This window comes from Psittacula echo (assembly GCF_963264785.1).
Source record: "Psittacula echo genome assembly, chromosome: 4".
NCBI classification, from domain to species: Eukaryota; Metazoa; Chordata; class Aves; order Psittaciformes; family Psittacidae; genus Psittacula; species Psittacula echo.
The window spans coordinates 74,803,018-74,825,431 of record NC_137738.1 but is presented as its reverse complement, the minus strand read 5'-3'; positions in this window follow the sequence as shown (position 1 = coordinate 74,825,431).

Below are 22,414 nucleotides of genomic sequence, written 5' to 3'. Positions count from 1 at the left end.
AATCTGATGTCAAACTGGGAATGGGGGAGGGAAGGTGTTTCAGGGACGAAGAATAAGAAACAGTGGTAGGAAATGCTGTTTCAACCACATAGCTATAACCAGGACAAGAACTGGCAGTGAGTGAATACACTTTTCAAACAGCTTTGTTCCAGTTTTCTAAATAACTATTCTGGTTAAATATTTGGCAAGTGTATGAATTACAGACCTACTTTTTGTTTTCCAGGACATTTTTTACTGTTTCATTACACCTAAAAAAGCTACCATGTGGGCATTCTTTACTGAGAGGGTGGTGAGGCACTGGAATGGGTTGCCCAGGGAGGTTGTGAATGCTCCATCCTTGGCAGTGTTCAAGGCCAGGTTGGATGAGGCCTTGGGTGGCCTGGTTTAGTGTGGGGTGTCCCTGCCCATGGCAGGGGGGTTGGAACTAGATGATCTTAAGGTCCTTTCCAATCCTAACTATTCTATTATTCTATGATTTGTAATGGTCTGTACCCCTGAGAGATTTTTGTGAACTGTGCTTTAAGATAGGAAGTATCTAGACTGGCAGCAAGAATCTGTAAGTGCAAGTTACTTTAAGAACAACCTTCATTTGAACTCAGTCAGTATTCTATTTTTACTTAGGATTTAAACAATTGTAACCTTCCTCCCTTCCCGAGATTGCCTAATTTTAACTGCTAAGACCAGGCAGTTCAGAGATTGGGCTGGGACTAAATAAGATCTGCTTTTGCCAAATTTTATTTTCACAATCTTCTTATGATGATCAGTGCTCATATTAATGCTTTATGTTTATTGCTTCATGCATCTTGTTTTATTGTTCAAATAAGACTAATTAACAATACCTTGTCAGCAACACAATGCAAAGTAATGGCAGAGATAATCAGGACTTCCAATGGAGATAATTTGAGTAATACTTAAGGATTATTCTTTAGGAGTAGCAATATTTGTTTTTTCATATTTTATATATCATAATCATATGCTATGTACTGTAATCATATAAGTACCTCTACAATCCATGTAAGCTTACATAAGCATGTTACAGTTGAAAGGTGAAGTTCCACCTAATGTGTTATCTAAATTTTAGTTTCAGCTCTCAACCTGCAACAACTGGTAGTGTGGGGAATTTTTCTGAGGTGGGATCTGCTGTTTCATGTGACATCTGAAAGTGCAGGATTGGCATAAATCAGATTATTTCCTCAGATCACCTTAGGTTCCAAACTCCACATTGAATTTGATAGGAATGTGATCCTTTAATTCTATTATAAATTTAAAAATAAAAAAATAAAAATAAAAGCATCAGACTACATTTTGAAAACGTGTAATAAAGAGATTTACTTAATTACTCTGCAGAGACTTGTCAGTGAAGCAAGAGCCAGGAATTAAAAATCCTTCACCAACATTTCATTTAAAAACATGTTTTTGAGTCTTTCATGTACTGGATGAGACAAACATTTAATAAAACACACTTGTATCTTTCAAAGACAAAGGAACACGAACAGTCCTCGAACACATCACAGTGTTCAGTGTCAGGTATGGCTTAAGGAAAATACTGAGCTCCATAGGTAAACTGTGACTAAAAATTTGTAGGGCAGGAGTCTGCACACTTTGAGATAATGTTTAAATCATGAATATTTTAAGCTCTTTTCTGTTAAGGCAATGCCTTCTATGTATTTCCATTTAATTAAGAAATTTTGTAACTAACCTTGATAACTGCCACAAGGGAAGCAAACAAGAATGATAAACACTCATTAAAGCTAAAGCAATATTCTCGAGGGACCATTCCATCTCCAAGTGCTGTAGTGCTTAATTACAGGTCACTGTTAATTAATCTAAAAGTATTTCTTCTAGTTCATGTGCTGTCAACAATAATATATATTGTTAAAGAGAAGAGGCGATTAAAAAAATTCTACTGAAATTCAATAGTGCATTATAAATATACTACCATGACATGGAAAGGATGAAACTGTATGCTAAAATATACATTCACCCAGGATAAGTGCTTGTAAATGGATTAAATCAGAGCTGTTAATGGTCATCTCAGTGAATTGCTGCACATACCTAGAACAATAAACTGATGTGCCATTTAAATACAACTAAAGCTGTTTCCTTTGCTTGAAGAAAAATTACAGTTTAGGCAGTCAAGGACTCTGTTTAGAAGAATTTTGATGTAAATTGTTGGTAAGTCTAGGGCTTAAGGCATTGTCTCATAACTATGATCTAAAAGTTGCTATGCATAGTGCTCAATTTTAGGTACCCTATATATGTATATAAACCAGCCAACTCATTTTACACATAAAAGTGAGTTAGATTCTATACCATCAGTCAGTCTGTAACACCTAAGTTTGACTTCTGGTTTTAGCTCTCTCAAATAATTTCTCCTAGTGGTCTAGCCAACTGTTTTCCTTATAATTTCCATGCTGTGTTTACCTAAGAGGCCTGTCCAGCCCTGAGGAAGGGAAGATATATAATTACAAGGTACATTACAAGTCTTTCTCTGGCATTCTTTATTTCCAAAGAAGCCAGATTGGCACATGGCAGACAGCATGCAGCAGGCATAGCTTTAGACTTCTGATTAAAAGTGAGGAAACCTGGGTTCTTCTGCTTCCTTCTTTGCTGTTGAATCTGCACAAACCAAGCCCTGTGTCTCAGCCTCCGTATCTGCAAATGGAGGGGATGACCCTGGGAGACAGAGAAAAACTTCTGTAGGAACAAACAAGATAACACGTGTAAGGAAGAATGGTGGTTTTTTCCTTGCCTTTCTCAGGCATTACAATGTAAATAAAATATTTCACAAATTATTATTTTAAAGGCAGTATATTATTTTTGATGTTCTGATGTACCTATAATATATAGGCATCCTGTAGTGGATTTAAATAGCTTGTCATGAACAATACGTCTTTTTGCTCTTGAGCTTTTCCAATTGGGCAGTATTTGTATTTTGCCCTCTACTGCTGTGCAGCCACCATTGAACTAATTCAAGATTTATATTTACTCAGTCAGTTAAATAAAAAAACCCAAACACATAGCTCTCAAGACAGTAAAAAAATACCTTTTTTTTTTTTTCTGTTTTTGTTTATATTTTGTAGACAATCCCTCTTTCTGGTGTCTCTTTTTAGTAGCAGGGAACAAATACGATCAAATCAGGGAAAGCCAGTTTGAAACTAAGCAAAAAATTTTCTCCCTGAAGGAACTGATCAGTGTCCACACGTTGTGCTTGCAAATGTTCTCTTGTGTTTCAAACCAAATTTTGTTTAACCCATGTCTTCTGGAAATTCTTACATTTTGCCTTCAAAACAGAACTTAGCCAGTATATCCTGGAAGGCTGCCGTATAACTCATTTTGCTGATGGCCATAGTGACAGCACTGGGATAATGCACTACATTTCTATTTGGCTGTCTTTTATATTTTTGTTATCTGCAGCTTGCTGGGACAATAAATTTTACAATTTAATTATGCATTTTATGAAAATATATTTCCTTTATATACGAATCAGAAGGAATTTGACAAAGTCATGAGCACTAGATCAATTGAAGAATAGGATATACATGCTGTTCCAATTGCAATCTGTTGCACAAAGTCTGTTAATCACCAGTTGTCAAACACTGTGAGGGCAAGCTAAGAACTGGATCACTTTTTCTTGCCTGTTCCTTGTACTATTTCCCTACCCATTTATTTGCTATAAATATAGATAAATTACTAGATTAACTGGGTCTTTAATCAGATCCCACATGACTACTGTTACGCATTGAGTTGTGGTACAGACTAACCTGCCATTAAAATCACATTTACCCAGTAGTTATAACAACTCCTGCTCAGACTGAATGGTGCTGCATAGTCACCTGTTTTATCCAAAACAAGGAGCCGGATGCTCTTTTCTACAGTTACAGCAAACATTGTGGAATTCTGGTCTGAACACAGAATTGAAGCAGGTGATAATGCAGTTCTTTGTCCCTTTTCATGAACATAAACCTAGACCTCTTCTGCAGTTGAAAGATATTTTCTAGATTCTCTAGGGTCTTTAAAAATCTTTGCTGTTTTGCTGTTATTACCACAGTTATGAAGTCCTAGCACCCTTATAATTTAGAATGGGAAAAAATATTATATGCATACATTTACATGATGAGTCACCGATGCATCTCTGATGACTGCTTGACCCAAACATCTGTGCTTTCTTCTAAAACTTCTGATACTGTACACTACCAATTAATGTATTTAGATGCTGTTTAGTGTGATAAGAGAGAGAAGGATGTGGAAAAAGAGTGGTATTAACAGAGTAATTCAACATAATTATGAGGAAAATACCCCACCTGACCTCATGCACTTGCTTACGTACTAAAACACAACATTCTATTATTCTTGGAGGTGCTTAAGCATATATCACGGGGGTCATGTAATGAGCTGAGACATGTTTCTTCCTGTGCTCAATAAATTGTTTTTCTCTTGATGCTCAGAAAGGATCTTCCTAGATTTAACTGATGGAGTTATCTGATGGAAGCAAGCCTGCAGAGATGTGGCCTTTTACAATAGGTGTTGTCCAGTCAGAAGCATGAACATAGAAGTAGCTGGTAGGTCAGTTTCTTCTCATAGTAATGGGAGAACATGTTTAGTCATGAGTGGGAAGGCAAGAAGGGAGATATCTAAAGTATTAGGTGTGCTTGTATCTCTATAGAAGTTTAGATTTTCCTTCTTTGAGAGAGTTGGCACGAGCTAATAGAATCATAGAATAGTTAGGGTTGGAAAGGACCTTAAGATCATCGAGTTCCAACCCCCCTGCCATGGGCAGGGACACCCCACACTAAACCATGTCACCCAAGGCCTCATCCAACCTGGCCTTGAACACTGCCAGGGATGGAGCATTCACAACCTCCGTGGGCAACCCATTGCAGTGCCTCACCACCCTCTCAGTAAAGAATTTCTTCCTTATATCCAATCTAAACTTCCCCTGTTTAAGTCTGTTTAAGTTTAGTTACTCTTTATTGCTTAGCCTAATGCTGTTCAGTTTTTTCTTTCACAGTTTTTCTTTCAGTTATTCCTTGTCACGCACAGGGACTGCATTTCTTCATCTGCATTTTACTTTCTAGATTTATCACAGGAAAATGAATTATGAAATGACCATCTTTCCTGTGCACAGGACTGACCTGGTAGGCAAGAGATTTTGGCCCAAGGAAAGGTCTTGCAAAAAGTCCTAATTTGTGCTCCAGTGTTGTGTGGTGCTGAAGCTGTTGAAAAGAGAGCAATTAAAAACCTACCAGGAAAGATAAAAAATATGTGTAAGCATATGGAAATTATGGTGGAAACTACATAATTTTTTTATACTTATCTTTACTGCTTCTGACTCATTTTTTCAGGAGAAGTGTGTGTTGCTTTTGTTTTCAGTGTGGGACAGGTAATAGTCAGCAGGACTCTTATGGACCTGACCATCCCGTGGAACTTCCTGATCTGTGTGTGTGACGATAACTGTCATTAACAAAGTTAATGGCTGTGATAACGTAGTTTCAGCAAGAGTAAACATCTAAATTCCAATATTTTCTTAACAAAATGTAGAAAAATTGGAAGAATTAGTGTGGAGGCTGCATTTAACTAGACCTGTGAAGGCTCGGAGAATTTTTTAAGTGATGTAAAGACTGCTGTTATCCTTATTATTGGTCTCTCTGTTTCAGTTACTTTCAGTAATAAGCCTACTGTGTTTGAACTCTGAGAAATGCTTTGAGAAACATCTTCTGTCAAAGATGCTTTGAGAAGCAGGTTATATGTCAACTTGGCCTCTCATCTAGTAAGCTTGTTTTATGCTTTTGATAAATTCCCATCTCTATTCTATTCAGCTGACAATATCATACTTGTCATTGTTTACATAATGGATTCAGTGTATGTGCAGAAGGTTGTTTTCCCAGTACTGTTGCTGCTGGATCCCTCCATGGAATCTCTCAAAGTTAACTTTGTTGTAGTTGCCACCAACAAACTTGTTCATGGTTTATTCAGTATAACACTACCAGTATAACTTTGCCACTGTTCAGATAACATTTTGTTTTCTTGTATCACTAGCCACATTGCCTTAGACTGTTAAATATAGTTTTATTATTATTATCTTACATTCTTTCCAAAGGCCTCTGTGCCAGTTGGACCATCTTCCACATCTTATAGCTATAGTTTTGGAAATACACCTGGTGCACTCTAAGGATTTAGAAATATTTGCTCTAGTTCTTTCAAAGCATGTTATAGTTCTTGTTTGAATTGCCCAGTTGCCCTTTCTGATCTTTATATTTTGGTGTTGATAGACTTTAAGGGAAATAAAATTTAGATGAGTTCTTAACCAGTGTCTATTTCAAACAGAAACTATTTGAACATGTTTTGACTATTTCCTGTGAAGACAGGCATGTTGTTGTTTCCAAAAGTGGTAATTGTAAAGTTGTTCTTATGTTTAAAAATTGCTTTTTCGCTTCCATTAAGCAGCTTGAGACGCTGTCATGTATTATTTAGTAAGGTTGAGACCTTGCTTTTCTATGAAGGTTCCAATTGCCTCTCCCATTTAGTTTTCCTTTTTGCAGATTTGTATTTCTGGAAGTGTTCACAGTTTCACTGTACTATTCTACAAGAACAAATGTATTATACATGCGTTACTGTGCATGCTGAATAGGGCTGAGATCATTTAGCTTTCAAAAGAGAAGACTCAGGGACAAATCGTAACATTTTTAAATATTTGATGTGAAGGAGTAAAAAGGCAGAACCAGATTTCTTGTTGTTGCCCAGTGAAAGGATTAGGGGGGTAATGGGCACAAACTGAATTGCAAAAATTTCCATGTGAACAGATTTTTTATTTTTTTATATATGAGTGATTCAACACTTGGACAGTGCTCTCCAGAAAAGTTATACGGTTCTTGGAAACACTCAAAACTCAACTGGACACAGTCCTGAGCAACCTCAGACCAGTTCAGACCACAGTAAGACCAGTTCTAGACCCTGGTCTTGTTGTAGGATTGCACTAGGTGATGTCCAGAGGCCCTTCGTACCACAGCCATTCTGTGGTTCTGTGATACTCTCATAGTGAGTGAACAAAAACAACTCCCTGTAAAGGGGCAAGTAACTATTTTTCAAATTTATTTGAGCACCATTTCAGCCTTTTGTAGGGCCTGTATAAGCCACATTCAGCTCCAAACAGAATTTTCGGTGAGATTCTTTGATGTAGCAAATATATTTACACACAAAGATTGTAGGCTATAACCCACACAGAAGAGGTAGAATTATTCCATGTACAGTTAGGAGTTTATCAAGTCTAGAAAGCTGAAATTACATTTTAAAGACAGAAATCTTAAGACTGAATGAGGAAAAAAAACCCTCTAGAATTTGTTCTAGAATTTCTGGAACAGAGTTCTGTAATGTGAAAAAGTTTCTTTGTGTGTATTGTTAGAAATGGCCTTAATATCTTGTTCAGGTTTTTATTTTCTAGTTATCATTCTTACTGTGATTCCTAAACTAGGCTCCAACAATTCAAGTCACGCTGTGCAAATGTTCAATTAAAGATGTCCTATTCCCAGAAAAAAGAATTCACAAGATTGATTAAAATATAAGGGTGGGATTTCAGAAATATTTTCACAGTATAAATAGGATCAATTGTGGTTAAGTTTCTTCCAATTTATAACCTGCATCCTTTATAATCTGCATCCTTCAGTTGGGGTACAGTTATCCTCTGCATAGTACTGATGGTATGTATGGATAACAGGAAGGGAGAAGCTGGGTCAGATGCAAATCCTGTTGTTCCTTCCCCTTCAGTACAGAATCAATCGTAAATATTCAATCGTCGTCTCATCTTCTGCTCCATTTTTCAAAATCATGTTCTCAACCAAGTTGTTATTTACACAAGCACCATTTTTTGATCCTCTGCCGTCGGGACCATGTGGGTTCTCGTCTCATCAGTTTCCACCAGATTTTCCATCCTCTCCATTTCTGCTTTCTCTTCTTTGCGATCTTCCAATTTCATCCCATCTCCTCATTTCATTCTGCTTCTTTCCACAGTTTTCTCATCTTCTCCAGGTCCTTGACTTGCAGTTCCTTTCCAGCCCATTACTGTGTGTTATTTTGAAAGCTAAGTGTAGAGTGGAGGTTTGTTGTGGTGTTTATTAGCTACCGCTGGTGGGTAACTCCAAGGTAAGAAGGGAAAAGCTACTTATTTTATCTTATACAATACCACCCTCCACTGGCAGTTCCTCCTTCCTTCCTTCTGCATTTCACTGATGGGTACCTCAGTGTATAGGTAACTCCTGCTCTCAAAAGTCACAAGAGAATTATCATTTTGAAAGGTTAAATTGCTTATCTTTTTCTTAGGAAAAAATAAACAACAGCACTGTGCCTTCTTTCCACCCCCTACATTGTATTGTGTTAACATGAGGGTTAACATGAGGGTTTATTTAGCTTTTTTCATCCATTCTCATTCTAACTCTTTCTTCACTGCTACTTTCAGTTTCCTACAGTGCTCCCCAGATTCCCCATGCCACGACAAAATGAAGCCTTTCCTGGAGCCAAAGCAGGCTCCATAAACCTGGCCCTGTTGTCAACTGGGCTTTGTGCTCTACTCGACACTGATGGAAGAGGATGTGTCATGTTTATTCCTCCCATCAGCTCTGAGACGGCTAAGCAGTGGACTGGAGGTCCCTGGAATTCCTCAGCTGTCTGAGATGCATCAGCTTTTTGCACCACAGAGATTCTCAGCCAAACAAACGGTTTTGGAAGAGCCAGCTCAAAGCTGATTTTGGCACAGAAGAATTTAAACCCCCAAAAGTTTCCACATAACATCTATGCAAGACACCCTGTAGTCTGGCTGAGTGTCCCGGGTTCAGCAATAACAGTCATTTTTCTCCTTCACCTAGCTGGTGCAGTGCTGTGTTTTTGACTTTCAGCTGGGGAACAACGCTGATAACACTGATGTTTTTAGTTGTTGTTCAGTAATGTTTACTCTGACCAAGGACTTTCTGAGTTTCATGCTCTATCAGGGAGGAGGGGAAGCCGGGAGGAAGCAGAGACAGGACACCTGATCCAAACTAGCCAAAGAGGTATTCCATACCACAGCACGTCATGCCCAGTATATAAACTGGAGGCAGTTACCTGGAAGGGTTAGATCACTGATCAGGTCTGGCTGGGTATTGGTTGGCGGGTGGTGAACAGTTGTATTCTCTTCCCTTGTTATTTCCCTTATCATTATTATTATTGGTGGTAGCAGTAGTGATTTGTGTTATACCTTAGTTACTGGGCTGTTCTTATCTCAACCCGTGGGAGTTACATTCTTTCAATTCTCCTCCCCATCCCTCCGGGAGTGGGGGTAAGAAGGGGTGGGAGTGAGTGAATGGCTGCGTGGTACTGAGTTACCGACTGGGCTTAAACCACGATGCTGAGTATCCTTATTACCCATTCAGAGCTATCTCTTTACTATGAATTTATTAGAGGCAAGACAAGATAGTGCCTCTATCCTATACATTTAACACCAGAGACGTCAGACTGCTTTTACAGTCCTGGTTATAAATACCTCTCCTCTGAGTTTCCTTTGGAACAGACTCAGCCTCACTCCAACAACTTTCTGTGTGCCTCTCCTCATTTCCTCTGGTCATTGCATTACCTCTTTCATGCCTATCTTTAACATCCCCTGTCCTTTGTCTTTCTGTCAACTAATCACTTACTAATTAAACTTTGCCCAAAGGACCAGTAAATAAAAGTAGCTGAACTGACATGAAATTTGCAGGCTATTACTCCTCTTTCTCTGTTTGCATACTTAATCCTTCTCTCTAGCTTTTATCTGCTTGTCTATTTAGATAAGAAGCTATTATGGAGTAGAGATGCTGTGTGTGTGTGGTACAAGCCCTCCTTTCACAAGCATTGTGGCAATACCTAATAAGTGCTACTATCACATTAAATTTGAAGGTCATCAGAGGCTGCTGTTGCCATACCTTCAGGGTGCTAGTAACAGCCATTTTACTGCTGTCTGTTTGGGATCCTGCTTCTGCAAACAGGTCCTGCTTGTGAAACAGACCATCTTCCAACAGGCTGGAAGCTTTTCTGAGGCTCAGATGCTTTCCTAGGTGACAGCTCCCATGAAAATGTTCCAGGAGCATTTTATAAACTAGCACTTTAAAACAAACTGTTTTTAAAACACTATTTTTAAAACACTGACCTGTTGTCACACGTGAGGACATGGGGGCGTGCTGCACTGGTTGGCAGCTCCAACTTAATTTCTCAGGCATCTTGAATAGCTTGGGATGGAAGGTAGCGTATTTGGAGGGACGCCACTGCCCTGTATTTCTTCCATTTACCACAGAAGCTTCTGGTTTCAGATTGAATGAGCAGTTTTGAGAACTTTTCAAACTTGTGTAGCAATACCTGAAGTTCATCTGCGCTTATGTGTAGGTAGCAGTGGAAGCGCAGCAGCACACACTCACTATTGCCTGTAAAAGCAAGGCAAGAAAAAATTAAGCTGTCAGGCAGTGCAAAGCTCCATATTACTTTTTTTTTGGCAACGACTGAATTGTCTAGTTTAAAACAAGCATGTTCATCCCTATTTGAAACATAGGACATGTGGAATCCCAGGCTACAGTATGTTGTAACATCTCTTATAGGGAGCCCATACAGGGTTTTAGCAGCTGTCTTGTCCTGCATTTTCCATGTGGGTAAGTGCACTTACCATATATGAAGAATCTCCTGCATTCTTGGGACTTAAGTTTTCTTGAAAATAATTTGTGGGCTGTCCATATAGGCCATTTGCTCAAAAACCTTTGAGGAATTCATCAGTCAAATGGCCCTACTTTGCAGGAATCCTTTCTATAGCGCATTTGATTTACCCTGGGAAAGTGATAAGTGTGATTGTCTAGACTACTATAACAAAGTGAACACAACATTCTGTTCTGCTTTCATGTGGAATATAATGTCGAATTCCTATTTATCCCAATTATTCTTTTCATATATTTTGACCTGATTCTCATTTTCATCCAAAGAAAATATGTCTACATATCTTAATGTTGAAATTGACTCTCTGTTCTTAGCTGGAAAGAATTAACTATTAGGAAGCTTAACAATTTTTTTGAGAACAATGCAAGGGAATTTTTCACCAAGCTGAAATTCCTGAACTAGCATTGTGTCTTAGGAGTAGTAATGTAATCTAGACAGCTGATTTTAAAATGGAACCGTAGTTAGTAAGAAGCAGCCTTTTTGCTTGTTTATCTTTTGAATGATCTTGTTGGGATGCCTGTGGTTGATCTGAGTTTCAGGTCAGGGTTTCAGGTCAGAGATACAGCGTAGGGTGCAGTAAAAACTGTTGACACTCAGGCTTTCTAGTGTCAAGTAGGGCAGTTTCCCATACTGATATCTTCAGGACTGCATTACTGGGATTAGTGCTGTCTGGATTTGGGGTCAGACATCTGTCCAATCTACTCCTGCAATACAGAGGTGAGACACAGTTTATACCATTGAATGGATTTGTGTGAGCTATTCCCTTTCCCAGAAAGTCTAACACTATGTTAGGATATGGAGAGATTAGTGGCCACTTCTGAGAAGCATTACGTCTTTTAAACTCTGTGCTATAAAATGTATCTTGCCTAAGTTAGTAAAATCTCCAAACAAGTTAGGCAAGAAGACACATGAAGGTCAGAAAAGAGAATTTAATTTGCATAGATTAAAAGACTGAGTTCTTGGTGTTATGGAAGTGATTAGAAAAAATCCCACTATGATTAGGAAAAATCCCTCATGGTGACCAGGATTTCATCCAGAAGCATAATGTGAAAGTGAGTGTAAAATCCCCAACAAACCTAAACAATAAAAAAAGGATGAAATGTAGATATCACAATGAAATAAAATGGATCATAAGGCAGAAGTAGAGGAGAAACATTAGTAGCAAACAATAATAATGTGAGAAATAGCAATGTTTAAAAGAATGGAAAATAGTGCTACATATAAAGACCCAGGAAAGAGAGATAATTTTTTCTTAAATATTCTACAACTTTTCTAAACCAGGCAAGACGGGAGACATGGACTGAGATCCAATCTTTCAAATATGTTACAAGTCTATGAATAGGACCACTATCATTGCATCAGCTGAGAAAGGGAGCGAGTGTACTCCATGTTCTTTTTTAATGTATTTTTTTGACTTAAGAAATGAGCTTCTGTTCTGCCATAATATGGCAGTCTGAACAAATTTTCGTCATCTGTAATAGCCTCTTATTAGTATTATGTTTTTTAATGTAGTAACAAAAGCCTTATCACAAGTGACAAAAATATTCCTGATAACAAAGGTAACACAGACTAAGTAACATGGTAAAAGAATTTCAAATACATTAGAATTCTCTTAGCAAGATTTTTGACATTGATTTCCTGTTGTACCTTGGAATCACTGCTTACCCAGCAAATTTCACAGTGAAATGAATAAATGAGCAAAATTGGTGAATAAAACATCTCACTATCTAATTTGTTTAAGCTGTATTGAAGCCTTGTGCGCTGCACGTTTCACAGGAACAGACTGGATAAAAATGGAATTCACTGTGAGGAAAATGCTAATTGCATATACCTAGATCTAGAGGTGTAAGTGGTTTATCTGGCAGAACTAACACTTGTTTGTAAGACAACCTTTTGGCTACCATTGCTAGGCTGGCTGAGAAGCATAAAACAGATACAAAGCCCCTCATTCAATGTTACCAAGCCTACCAAAATGTACAGAAAAGTCTCTGTAATAGGTCACCATTACTTCAAAATTGGGTCTTTATTCACAATGGAGGAGAAATGTTTTCAAATTATATTTTGCTTTACTGCACAAAAGTGGTTAATGTCACATACCTTTAAATTGTTTTGTATTAAGCTAAATGCTTAAATGTATTGCATTGGTTAATTTATATTACTTTCCACAAGGAATTGTGTGCTGTAGAATAGTTATCAGCTTAAGTGTTTTGCAAGAGTAACTGTAAAGTCCCACATGGGATTTAATAATTTTCTTCTATAAAGATATGAATGCAGAGAGTTCTACTGAAAACTTGCAGAGACTAAAGGTAGGGCTTCTGCTGAACAGGAAGATAGCTTCTGCTTCCAGAAAATTGCACAGAGCCAGCAACTTCAGATAAGTATCTTATATTTTCATTACTGATTCTTCTCGTAACCATCTTAGTAGACTGGATTTGTGCTCTTTTAGTGAAAGTCCATAGCCTTTAAGCTCTTAAATTAGCTTTATTCTAATTCCCATTAACAAGCAACAGATGGAGATCTGTAACCTGAAAGGCCCTGTAACTAAGTGTGCAAAGTGTATTCTTAATAAAGGGCTTATTCCATCATTTTTCTGGCTTCAGCTCTACATAAAATTATATAACTGACTTAAAGAACACAATTTCACTGTAAGCAGTGTAGCACACATGCATATTTTTGTATGACTGAAGCCGTCAATATATATATTTTTCTTAATTTATGTTCATAGTTTTCTATTTCAACATAATAAATGTATTAGTCTCCTTAAATTGTCAGCTACAATTTATAGAGGCAGAAATGTTAAAATCATAAATAAGTGGCAAAGACATTGTATAAATAATATACCAAGCCAAACTAGCTATTTGTTTTGAATTTTGAATTTGGTTTTTTTTGGGTTGTGACTGGATTCTAAAAGTATGTTGTAGTTTCATAGACAACTTAATTTTTTTTTTTTACATAAGAATTTAGATGCGTCTGGCCTTTGAAAAGGTTGCTACAAATTTAGGGTGGGAATGTATCATGACACACACTTTGTCAGAACATCTTTAAAAATATATAGCTCATTTATGTCATTTCATACAGAATATAAACATAGTGAAAAGATCAGCAAGTAAAAGGTTCACCAAAAATCTTTTTGCTGAGACTCTTGTTGAGGGTAGAGAAACCTGCACAGTCCTACACATGTTCGTAATACAGAAAGCAATATAATGGAAATAAGAAGAATACACATCTTTGATAAACTGCAGAGATAAAATTTCCATCAAAACACAATCATTTATTTCAGTGCTACAGAAAAGTAGTTAGAATAATTGCTACAGTTGTTGCTTTTGTTACATTTACAGAGACTTCATTACAGAAATATTTAATATCAGGAAATCCTGATGCTTCTGAATATATTTTCCACTTTGTAATATAAAAGGGCTTTGTGAAATTTACATGACAGCTACTGAAGCATTAGGGAATATGAAAATATTGTGAAATATCCATTCAGTTTGCCAAGTGATAGGGTAGAAAAGCATCTTTTCTCCCCTTTTTTTGCAAGGCTTATTTCATGTCCATAAATGCAGAATGGATACTTTGATACTGGCATTAAGTGATGGAAATTCCACTGGTTTTTGAGTGCACTGCAAAAATGCATTCCTCTTGTTGATATGCCAGATAATATTGATTCTTTTGATATAATACGAACTAGCGTGTTCTGCTTTAATTGTGCAGTCAGTGTTCCTGTTGAAATTGTTATGGTCTCAAGGGAATCAGTGTGTAGTATTTCATAACCATGTTTGTATTTTCCAATTTATTGTGTTTTGTTTTTTTTTTTTTAAGGCTTCTTAACTAATTTGTAGTGAATGTGAGGGGAACTGCTTATTAAATTGCTGAGTCCAGGATTCCAATCTAATGAGGAACTGCAGACTTATGAGAAAATGAGCAGGTTTTTGTCCCCACAGAATCTACTCCATTATTCAGGAGACTGTATATTGCACAAGGAGGATGGGTAGAGAGCAAAAGCCAGAAAGCTGTACCAAAACACAAGCTTAAGCGAAGAAAGAAAGGAAGATACAAAGATGCTCATGGTACACGAGCAAGTTAAACTGATCTTTAGTTCTCATTGACAAAGCTATTAATCTAAACTGGACAAACTGAAGGGGCTGACTTAAAGGACAGTTGACAGCATCTTGTCCTACTGGGCAAGCGAGCGGGATGGTGAGCACTCGTCATATGACCAGGGCCCGGTCTGGGAATTCTGCTCTGGCTGCCCAGGAGGTGGCCAGTGTAGGCACCCAGACAGAAACATCAAGAGAGGAGGCTGCAGCGCACAGCTCGGTGTGTAGAGAGTGCCTGCACTGGTCTCGTGAGGGAATGGTGCCCAATGGGCAGGGCTGCACCCGGTGCTCCCTGGTGGAGGTCCTCCTGCAGCAGGTGGCTGAGCTGTGGGACGCTGTCAATAGGCTGCGAGATGTCAGGGAAGCTGAGAGGAAGAAGGAATGCTTGCTCCAGGCCCAAACTGTGCAGGAGCCTCAAGCATTCGCTGTAGTTCATGAATCATAGAATCATAGAATAGTTAGGGTTGGAAAGGACCTCAAGATCATCTAGTTCCAACCCCCCTGCCATGGACAGGGACACCCCACACTAAACCAGGCCACACAAGGCCTCATCCAACCTGGCCTTGAACACCGCCAGGGATGGAGCATTCACAACCGCCGTGGGCAACCCATTCCAGCGCCTCACCACCCCCACAGTAAAGAATTTCTTCCTTATATCCAATCTAAACTTCCCCTGTTTAAGTTTGAACCCGTTACCCCTTGTCCTGACACTACAGTCCCTGATGAATAGTCCCTCCCCAGCATCCTTGTAGGCCCCCTTCAGATACTGGAAGGCTTCTAGGAGGTCTCCACGCAGCCTTCTCTTCTCCAGGCTGAACAGCCCCAACTTTCTCAGCCTATCTTCATACGGGAGGTGCTCCAGTTCCCTGATCATCCTCGTGGCCCTCCTCTGGACTTGTTCCAACAGTTCCATGTCCTTTTTGTGTTGAGGACACCAGAACTGCACACAATACTCCAAGTGAGGTCTCACGAGAGCAGAGTAGAGGGGCTGGATCACCTCCTTCAACCTGCTGGTCACCCTCCTTTTGATGCAGCCCAGGATACGGTTGGCTTTCTGGGCTGCGAGCACACACTGCCGGCTCATGTTCATTTTCTCATTGACCAACACCCCCAAGTCCTTCTCTGCAGGGCTGCTCTGAATCTCTTCTCTGCCCAACCTGTAGCCGTGCCTGGGATTGCTCTGACCCAGGTGTAGGACCTTGCACTTGGCATAGTTAAACTTCATAAGGTTGGCATCAGCCCACCTCAGAAGCGTGTCGTGGTCCCTCCGGATGGCATCCCTTCCCTCCGGATGGCATCCCTTCCCTCCGACGTATCAACCCAACCACACAGCTTGGTGTCATCAGGAGACTTGCTGAGGGCGCACTCAATCCCACTCTCCATGTCATCAACAAAGATGTTGAACAAGACCGGTCCCAACACCAATCCCTGAGGACACTTGGGTGGTGTGGGCAGAGCCTTTGCCAGTGAAGATCGAGGCAAAGAAGTCATTAAGAACCTCAGCCTTCTCCAAATCCAGGGTAGCCAGTTCTCCCAATAGCTTCCGGAAGGGGGCCTACATTGTCCCTACTCTGTCTTTTATTCGTTATGTACCTACAGGATCCGTTCCTGTTATCCTTAACATTCCTAGCAAAGTTTAATTCTAACTGGACTCACTTGGAGTATTGTGTGCAGTTCTGGTGTCCTCAACACAAAAAGGACATGGAACTGTTGGAACAAGTCCAGAGGAGGGCCACGAGGATGATCAGGGAACTGGAGCACCTCCCGTATGAAGATAGGCTGAGAAAGTTGGGGCTGTTCAGCCTGGAGAAGAGAAGGCTGCGTGGAGACCTCCTAGCAGCCTTCCAGTATCTGAAGGGGGCCTACAAGGATGCTGGGGAGGGACTATTCATCAGGGACTGTAGTGTCAGGACAAGGGGTAACGGGTTCAAACTTAAACAGGGGAAGTTTAGATTGGATATAAGGAAGAAATTCTTTACTGAGAGGGTGGTGAGGCACTGGAATGGGTTGCCCACGGCGGTTGTGAATGCTCCACCCCTGGCGGTGTTCAAGGCCAGGTTGGATGAGGCCTTGTGTGGCATGGTTTAGTGTGGGGTGTCCCTGCCCATGGCAGGGGGGTTGGAACTAGATGATCTTGAGGTCCTTTCCAACCCTAACTATTCTATGATTCTATGATTCTATGAATAAAAGGAACTCTGCTACTTAACTGGGATTAGCCAATTGATGTTTCTGGATATGTAATCACTTGGTTTACATCATCAAAATGGTAAACAACAGGCCTTCTTAGAGAGAAGGCCTGTTAACAGTGTAGTAACAAGCATAAATACCACAAGCTGACTTCCCAGAACTGATCCAGCTCAGGTCTACAGTTTACCAGGGATTACACCTGACTCAGAATCCTTCACAGTGCACAGGGACATCTAATGACTGAATCAGAGACTGCAACTAAACATACCAAAGTTACGTGAGCACACAAGAAATAAGAAGTTCATAGAGGAAAGGCTGGGGTGGGTGCAAGTAAAGCTAGTGTTCAGAAAATTACAACAAATATATGCAAATCTTGCATTATATAATAAAAAAAATTGAACGTTTTCTGAATACAAACCCCGAATGAGGCCGTAGCTGAGATTACCCTGACCGATGCAGTATTAAATAATGCTAACTGAAACAATTTGTAACCAACAGCCCTCATCCTTCATGTTATTGCCACTGAACAGTGTGTAGCTTTAAAATGACAAGATGTATCTATATGTAAAAAATCAGAATATTTCTCATATAGGAAAATTATTTCAGTAATCTACTTAAGGCACAGGATTCAAGGAAGTGTTATTTGAATATTATTCTTGGAATTTAGAAAGTTGGATTGAATTCTGTGCTCATCTACAGGCATCTGTGTGACCTTCAGCAAAGTCCTTGGGTCAGATCTCCAAGGCTGTACTCATGGGGAGTTAGAGGCTTAATAGCCTTTGGTGATCTGGAGCTTTGTTTATCAGTCTAACTCATTTACATAAAACTTTTCTATCTCAAGGCAGTATTGGGAAGGTAAAAATGTTTAAAAAGTGGGCTTTTGTGATAATAAAAGAAGTACTTATTCACAGATATTTCAAAACTAGGAGACTGACGAGCATAGTTGCTATCCTTACCTATAACTTCAAAAGGTAAGTGAAGACAGTTAACTGAATCATAACCGTATAGATTTCTTTTCTTGTGCAGAAGAAATTTTCTTGAGGACTTTAAACACCAGACAAGCCAACTTCAAATCAAGGTTAATGATCTAAATAAAAGCTCTAGCAAAGAAATTTCTATCTGGTCAGTTCTGTTTTCATCAAGAGATGACTGTTCAGTTAGTGGGAACTGTTATGAAAGATTTCCTGTAACTCTGATATTATTAAATTTGTCTGTCATTGAGTACTTAACTTTAATATCTTTCTCAGATTTATATAACTCCCATTTGCCACCAAGAAAAAAAAAAAGAAAGAAGAATCCCTGACAGATTTTCTCTGGGTTGGAAATTTCAGTGGACTCTGGGGTGTTTTCTCATACTTTACAGGACTCCTGTTGCTTTTAAATCATCGATGTTGTTTCTCCATACAATTTTCTTTCATTATAAAAATCTATTAAGAAATTTCTCTGCTCAGGAAGGAAAGTAAATTCCTGCCTTTGAATGTTCTCTCTGTATGTGTCTTTCTCTTATAAAATGGATTTTTAGGAGTAATATTGTATAATCTTTTCAGTGGTTCCTGAAGCACGAATGATAGCTTATTTGTCGAAAAGATAAGGGCTGTTTTAAGTTTGTTTATGTAAGACTAGAATAGGAACCTTACATTTAGATTCAGAGAGATTGTTTGATTTTACCAGCACTTATCCAGTTTGTGCACTTTTTTCAAGCTTGTCCCTTATAATTATTAAAAGCCTTGCAAACACTGAGCTACAGACACAGACAGCAGAAATATTATGGGAGAATATTTATGCTCTGGTTCAGAATTATCAGTTTGTCTATGTGGTTGGTAATTAAAAGACAAAAATGAATGCTATATTAAAAAAGGAAACTATCCAATATATTAATAACACTTTTCTGCTGAGAAGGGTTGAATTGATGACAGCAATGTAATCTTTTCCTGACTAAAATTTTAAAAGGTTTAATTCTACACAGTAGTAAATGTGTTGTTTCTTCGACATAAAGGAGACATGCCATTTTACATTAGAATAGAATTTGTCCCAATGTATTTATATAAAAATACATGTAGATATATTGGCCACAATAAAACATTATTATTCAGATCTGTCATGTTTGTCTGTGATTCTATAGTTAACCTTTAGTGTAGCTCCTGATGAAATTAGGAGCAGTAAGATGATAAACATAATTCATGGCTGACATATACAGTGTAGTCAGTATTAGAAGAAATAACAGGAACTCCTCACTGGGGTCTGCATACAGAGCCACCCAGATACAAAGACCTAACCATTCCTGTTGCCACCTCAGTTAAAACTACGACAGGATTGGAGAATACCACCAATAGAAGAGAAATTATCCTGAACTTATGTAAAGTTTTCATGTAACTTGCTGAAAATACTGTTTGGTTCTATCATGCTTCTTCCACAACATTTCTTGAATAACCTTTAGCAAGACATGGAGCCATTCTTTTCCTGTTTCCTCTGCAGCAAAATAATATGATGTAACAATAATTTTTTTGAGTTTTAATTTATGGATGCCTGATAACAATCTGGAGACTGGTAATTGGAAGCTGATACAGTAGGTGCAAAGTGTTATTATTACATCACATTAGTGTTTAAGGCAGCAAAATTTTTTAATGCTTAAAGAGACACCATGAATATTGATTAATTCAAAATGTTAATCCACTGTCTGAAATTCCTACGAAACAAGTTTTCTGCTCATCCTGCACCTATTGTAGCTCCCAAATTATATAAATCATTCATAAAATCCTAGTATCTGTAATGAGGCACCTGCTGAAAATAAAATTTCATAAATAAAGTGCTGAAAATGAAAAATAAAAAGAAAGTATTTTTCTCTGTGTATACAAATTCATCTTTAAGACTATTTATGTGACTGATTAACCTCTACTGTTTTTATGAGCTAGTAGAGCATTAAGCACTATGGCTATGAAAAATTTGGAAGAATTCTGAAATTTTTATCTCTCCTGAAAAATCTTACTGAGAATTACTTTGAGAGTTTCAGATCTCTCTCTCTCTTTTTTTTTTCTTTTTTTTTAATACAGCTAATTGTTCTAGTACCACTCATAAATAATAATTATTACTGTGTGTCATATAAGGGACACTGCATTGCTTAGGTGGAGGAGTCTGTTTAGTCTTTGGAAGGGACCTTCAAAGGTCATCTAGTCCAACCACCCTGCAAGGAGCTGAGACATCTTCGACTAGATCAGGTTGCTCAGAACCCTGCCTAAACTGACTTGAATGTTTCCAGGGATGGTGCATCTACCATCTCTCTGGGCAAACTGTTGCAGTATTTTATCACCCTCACTGTAAAAAAATTCTTCCATATGTCTAGCCTGAATCTCCCCTCTGAAAACTTACATCCAAGATTTGTATTAAAAGAAGGAATTTGATTACATTATAAAACTATTATGTTCAAAATAAAAAAAGAACAAACACAGTATTTGAATATATATATGTTGTTTGGTGTTTTTGTTAACAGATGTCTTTGCCCATGACAAGGGGGTTGGAACTGGATGATGGTAAAGTCCTTTCCAACCCAAACCGTTCTATGATTCTATGATTCTATGATTCTAACATCTTCATAAAACCCCAAGAAAGTTACAAATAGGCAAAACGGATCAAGCCAGATATTTTTTTTTTATTTGTCTATCTCTCACCATTTTGCAATGGCAAATATTTAGCATCAAAATACAAAAATAGAGTAAGTAGTAGTAATTCTCCACAGAACTTTCTAAACCTCATAAATTATGCATGACTGCAATGAAAGAGTTGTAAGATACCACATGAGCTCTGTTTAACTGTTTTCCTTGTAAGTCACTTATCATGAAAAATATAAATCTGTTCTGGATGTTTGTAGTACTTTAGGGATAGATTATGTTCTTAAAATATACCAATCAGTATAAATATAATAAATACACTTCTTTAAGTACATAGCTGTAGCTATAGCTATAAATATGAATTACTTAGCACAATGATTAAGTAAATTGTTAGGTTTTTTTCTCACTACAATTAAAGTCTTAATGAATAAGCACTATCTGTTCTGCTTTTACAAACCTTTACATATGTTCAGTGATTACTGCTGTATGGAAGTGTATCACTTTTAGTATTAGATTCTCTGTTGTGGTATTTGAAACTCTTTAGTACTGTAACTCTGACACATATATGAACAGAGTCATGGAATGATGAGGGTGTTAAGAGGTCTCCGAAGGTAATTTGATCCAGCTCTCCCATCAAAACAGATCCAATTCGAGGCAGTTGCACTAGACTTGGACCAGTTGAGTTTGGATATCTCCAAGGATGGAGGCTCCACAATCTCTCTAAGCAAACTTTTCTAGTATTTTATCACCTTCATAGTGTTTTTTTTTTTTTTTTTCCCCCAAATATCTTATTGGAATGTCCCTCACTGGAGCTTTTGCGTGTTGTCTCTCATTCCTTACTCTTAGCTTCCAAGAAGGGTTCATTTTTGTCCATTATATACCCTTGCAGTGGGTAGTCGTAAACAGCAATACAATATCCCTTGAGCCTTCTTTTTTTTTTGTTTAATTGATAGGTACAAGTAATTGTGTGAAACTTTGCTGAAGTAAAATATGTTCACTAGATTTTATTCATGTTGCTGTTGCTATTTTAAAAATGAATCTCCTGGAGCCTGATTGACCTAGAGAACTTTATAGTCTTAACCAAGGTCTGACTTGTTGAGTTCCTCAAGGGAGTGCTGCCTCCATTCCACTTGAGGCGTATCAATCTGTACATAGATATTGTGGGTTAATAACCCCTCTTGAAAATATCGGGGAAAAAAACGAAATAGCTTCATCTGGTTTTGTGGGGATTAATGTTGATTTAATTAAATTTGTCTGCATTTCTGGCGTTTAAGAGGCCACATCCTCAGTGGCCTTATTCTCAGAGCCTCTGAGGCCACATCCTCATAGGCTGTACTACACTCTGGCTTTACTTGAATTTCTTAGAGTTGTAACACACTGGAGCTATGTTTCATCTAAATCATGTCTATCACTTTCAGAAATTACTGGTTTTGCAGTTCACTGTATCAGGGAAGTAAATTTAGAAATCACTAAGACTTTGAAAAAGTACTTAGACACTGGTCTCAGCTGAGTTGCCTGAGTTACTTGCAATAATATGACTTGGAAATAGTTTATCTGAGTATGTTGTGGTAAACCTCTCATCTGTTAGATCTATAAAACATCTGCATATTTTTCTTGTAGTTAGAATTTGTCAATAGCATGTACACAGATTCTATACATATATTATCTACTGTCTTCATGCAATTGAAGGAAAATAAATTATGCATTTTTTTCCATTCTGGCACAAGTAGATATGCTTTTAATAATTTCTTGAGATTGTTTCCATCCCAGTGCAAAATTTTTGGCTTCAGGCTGCTTATTTTCTTGAATTATGTGTTTCTT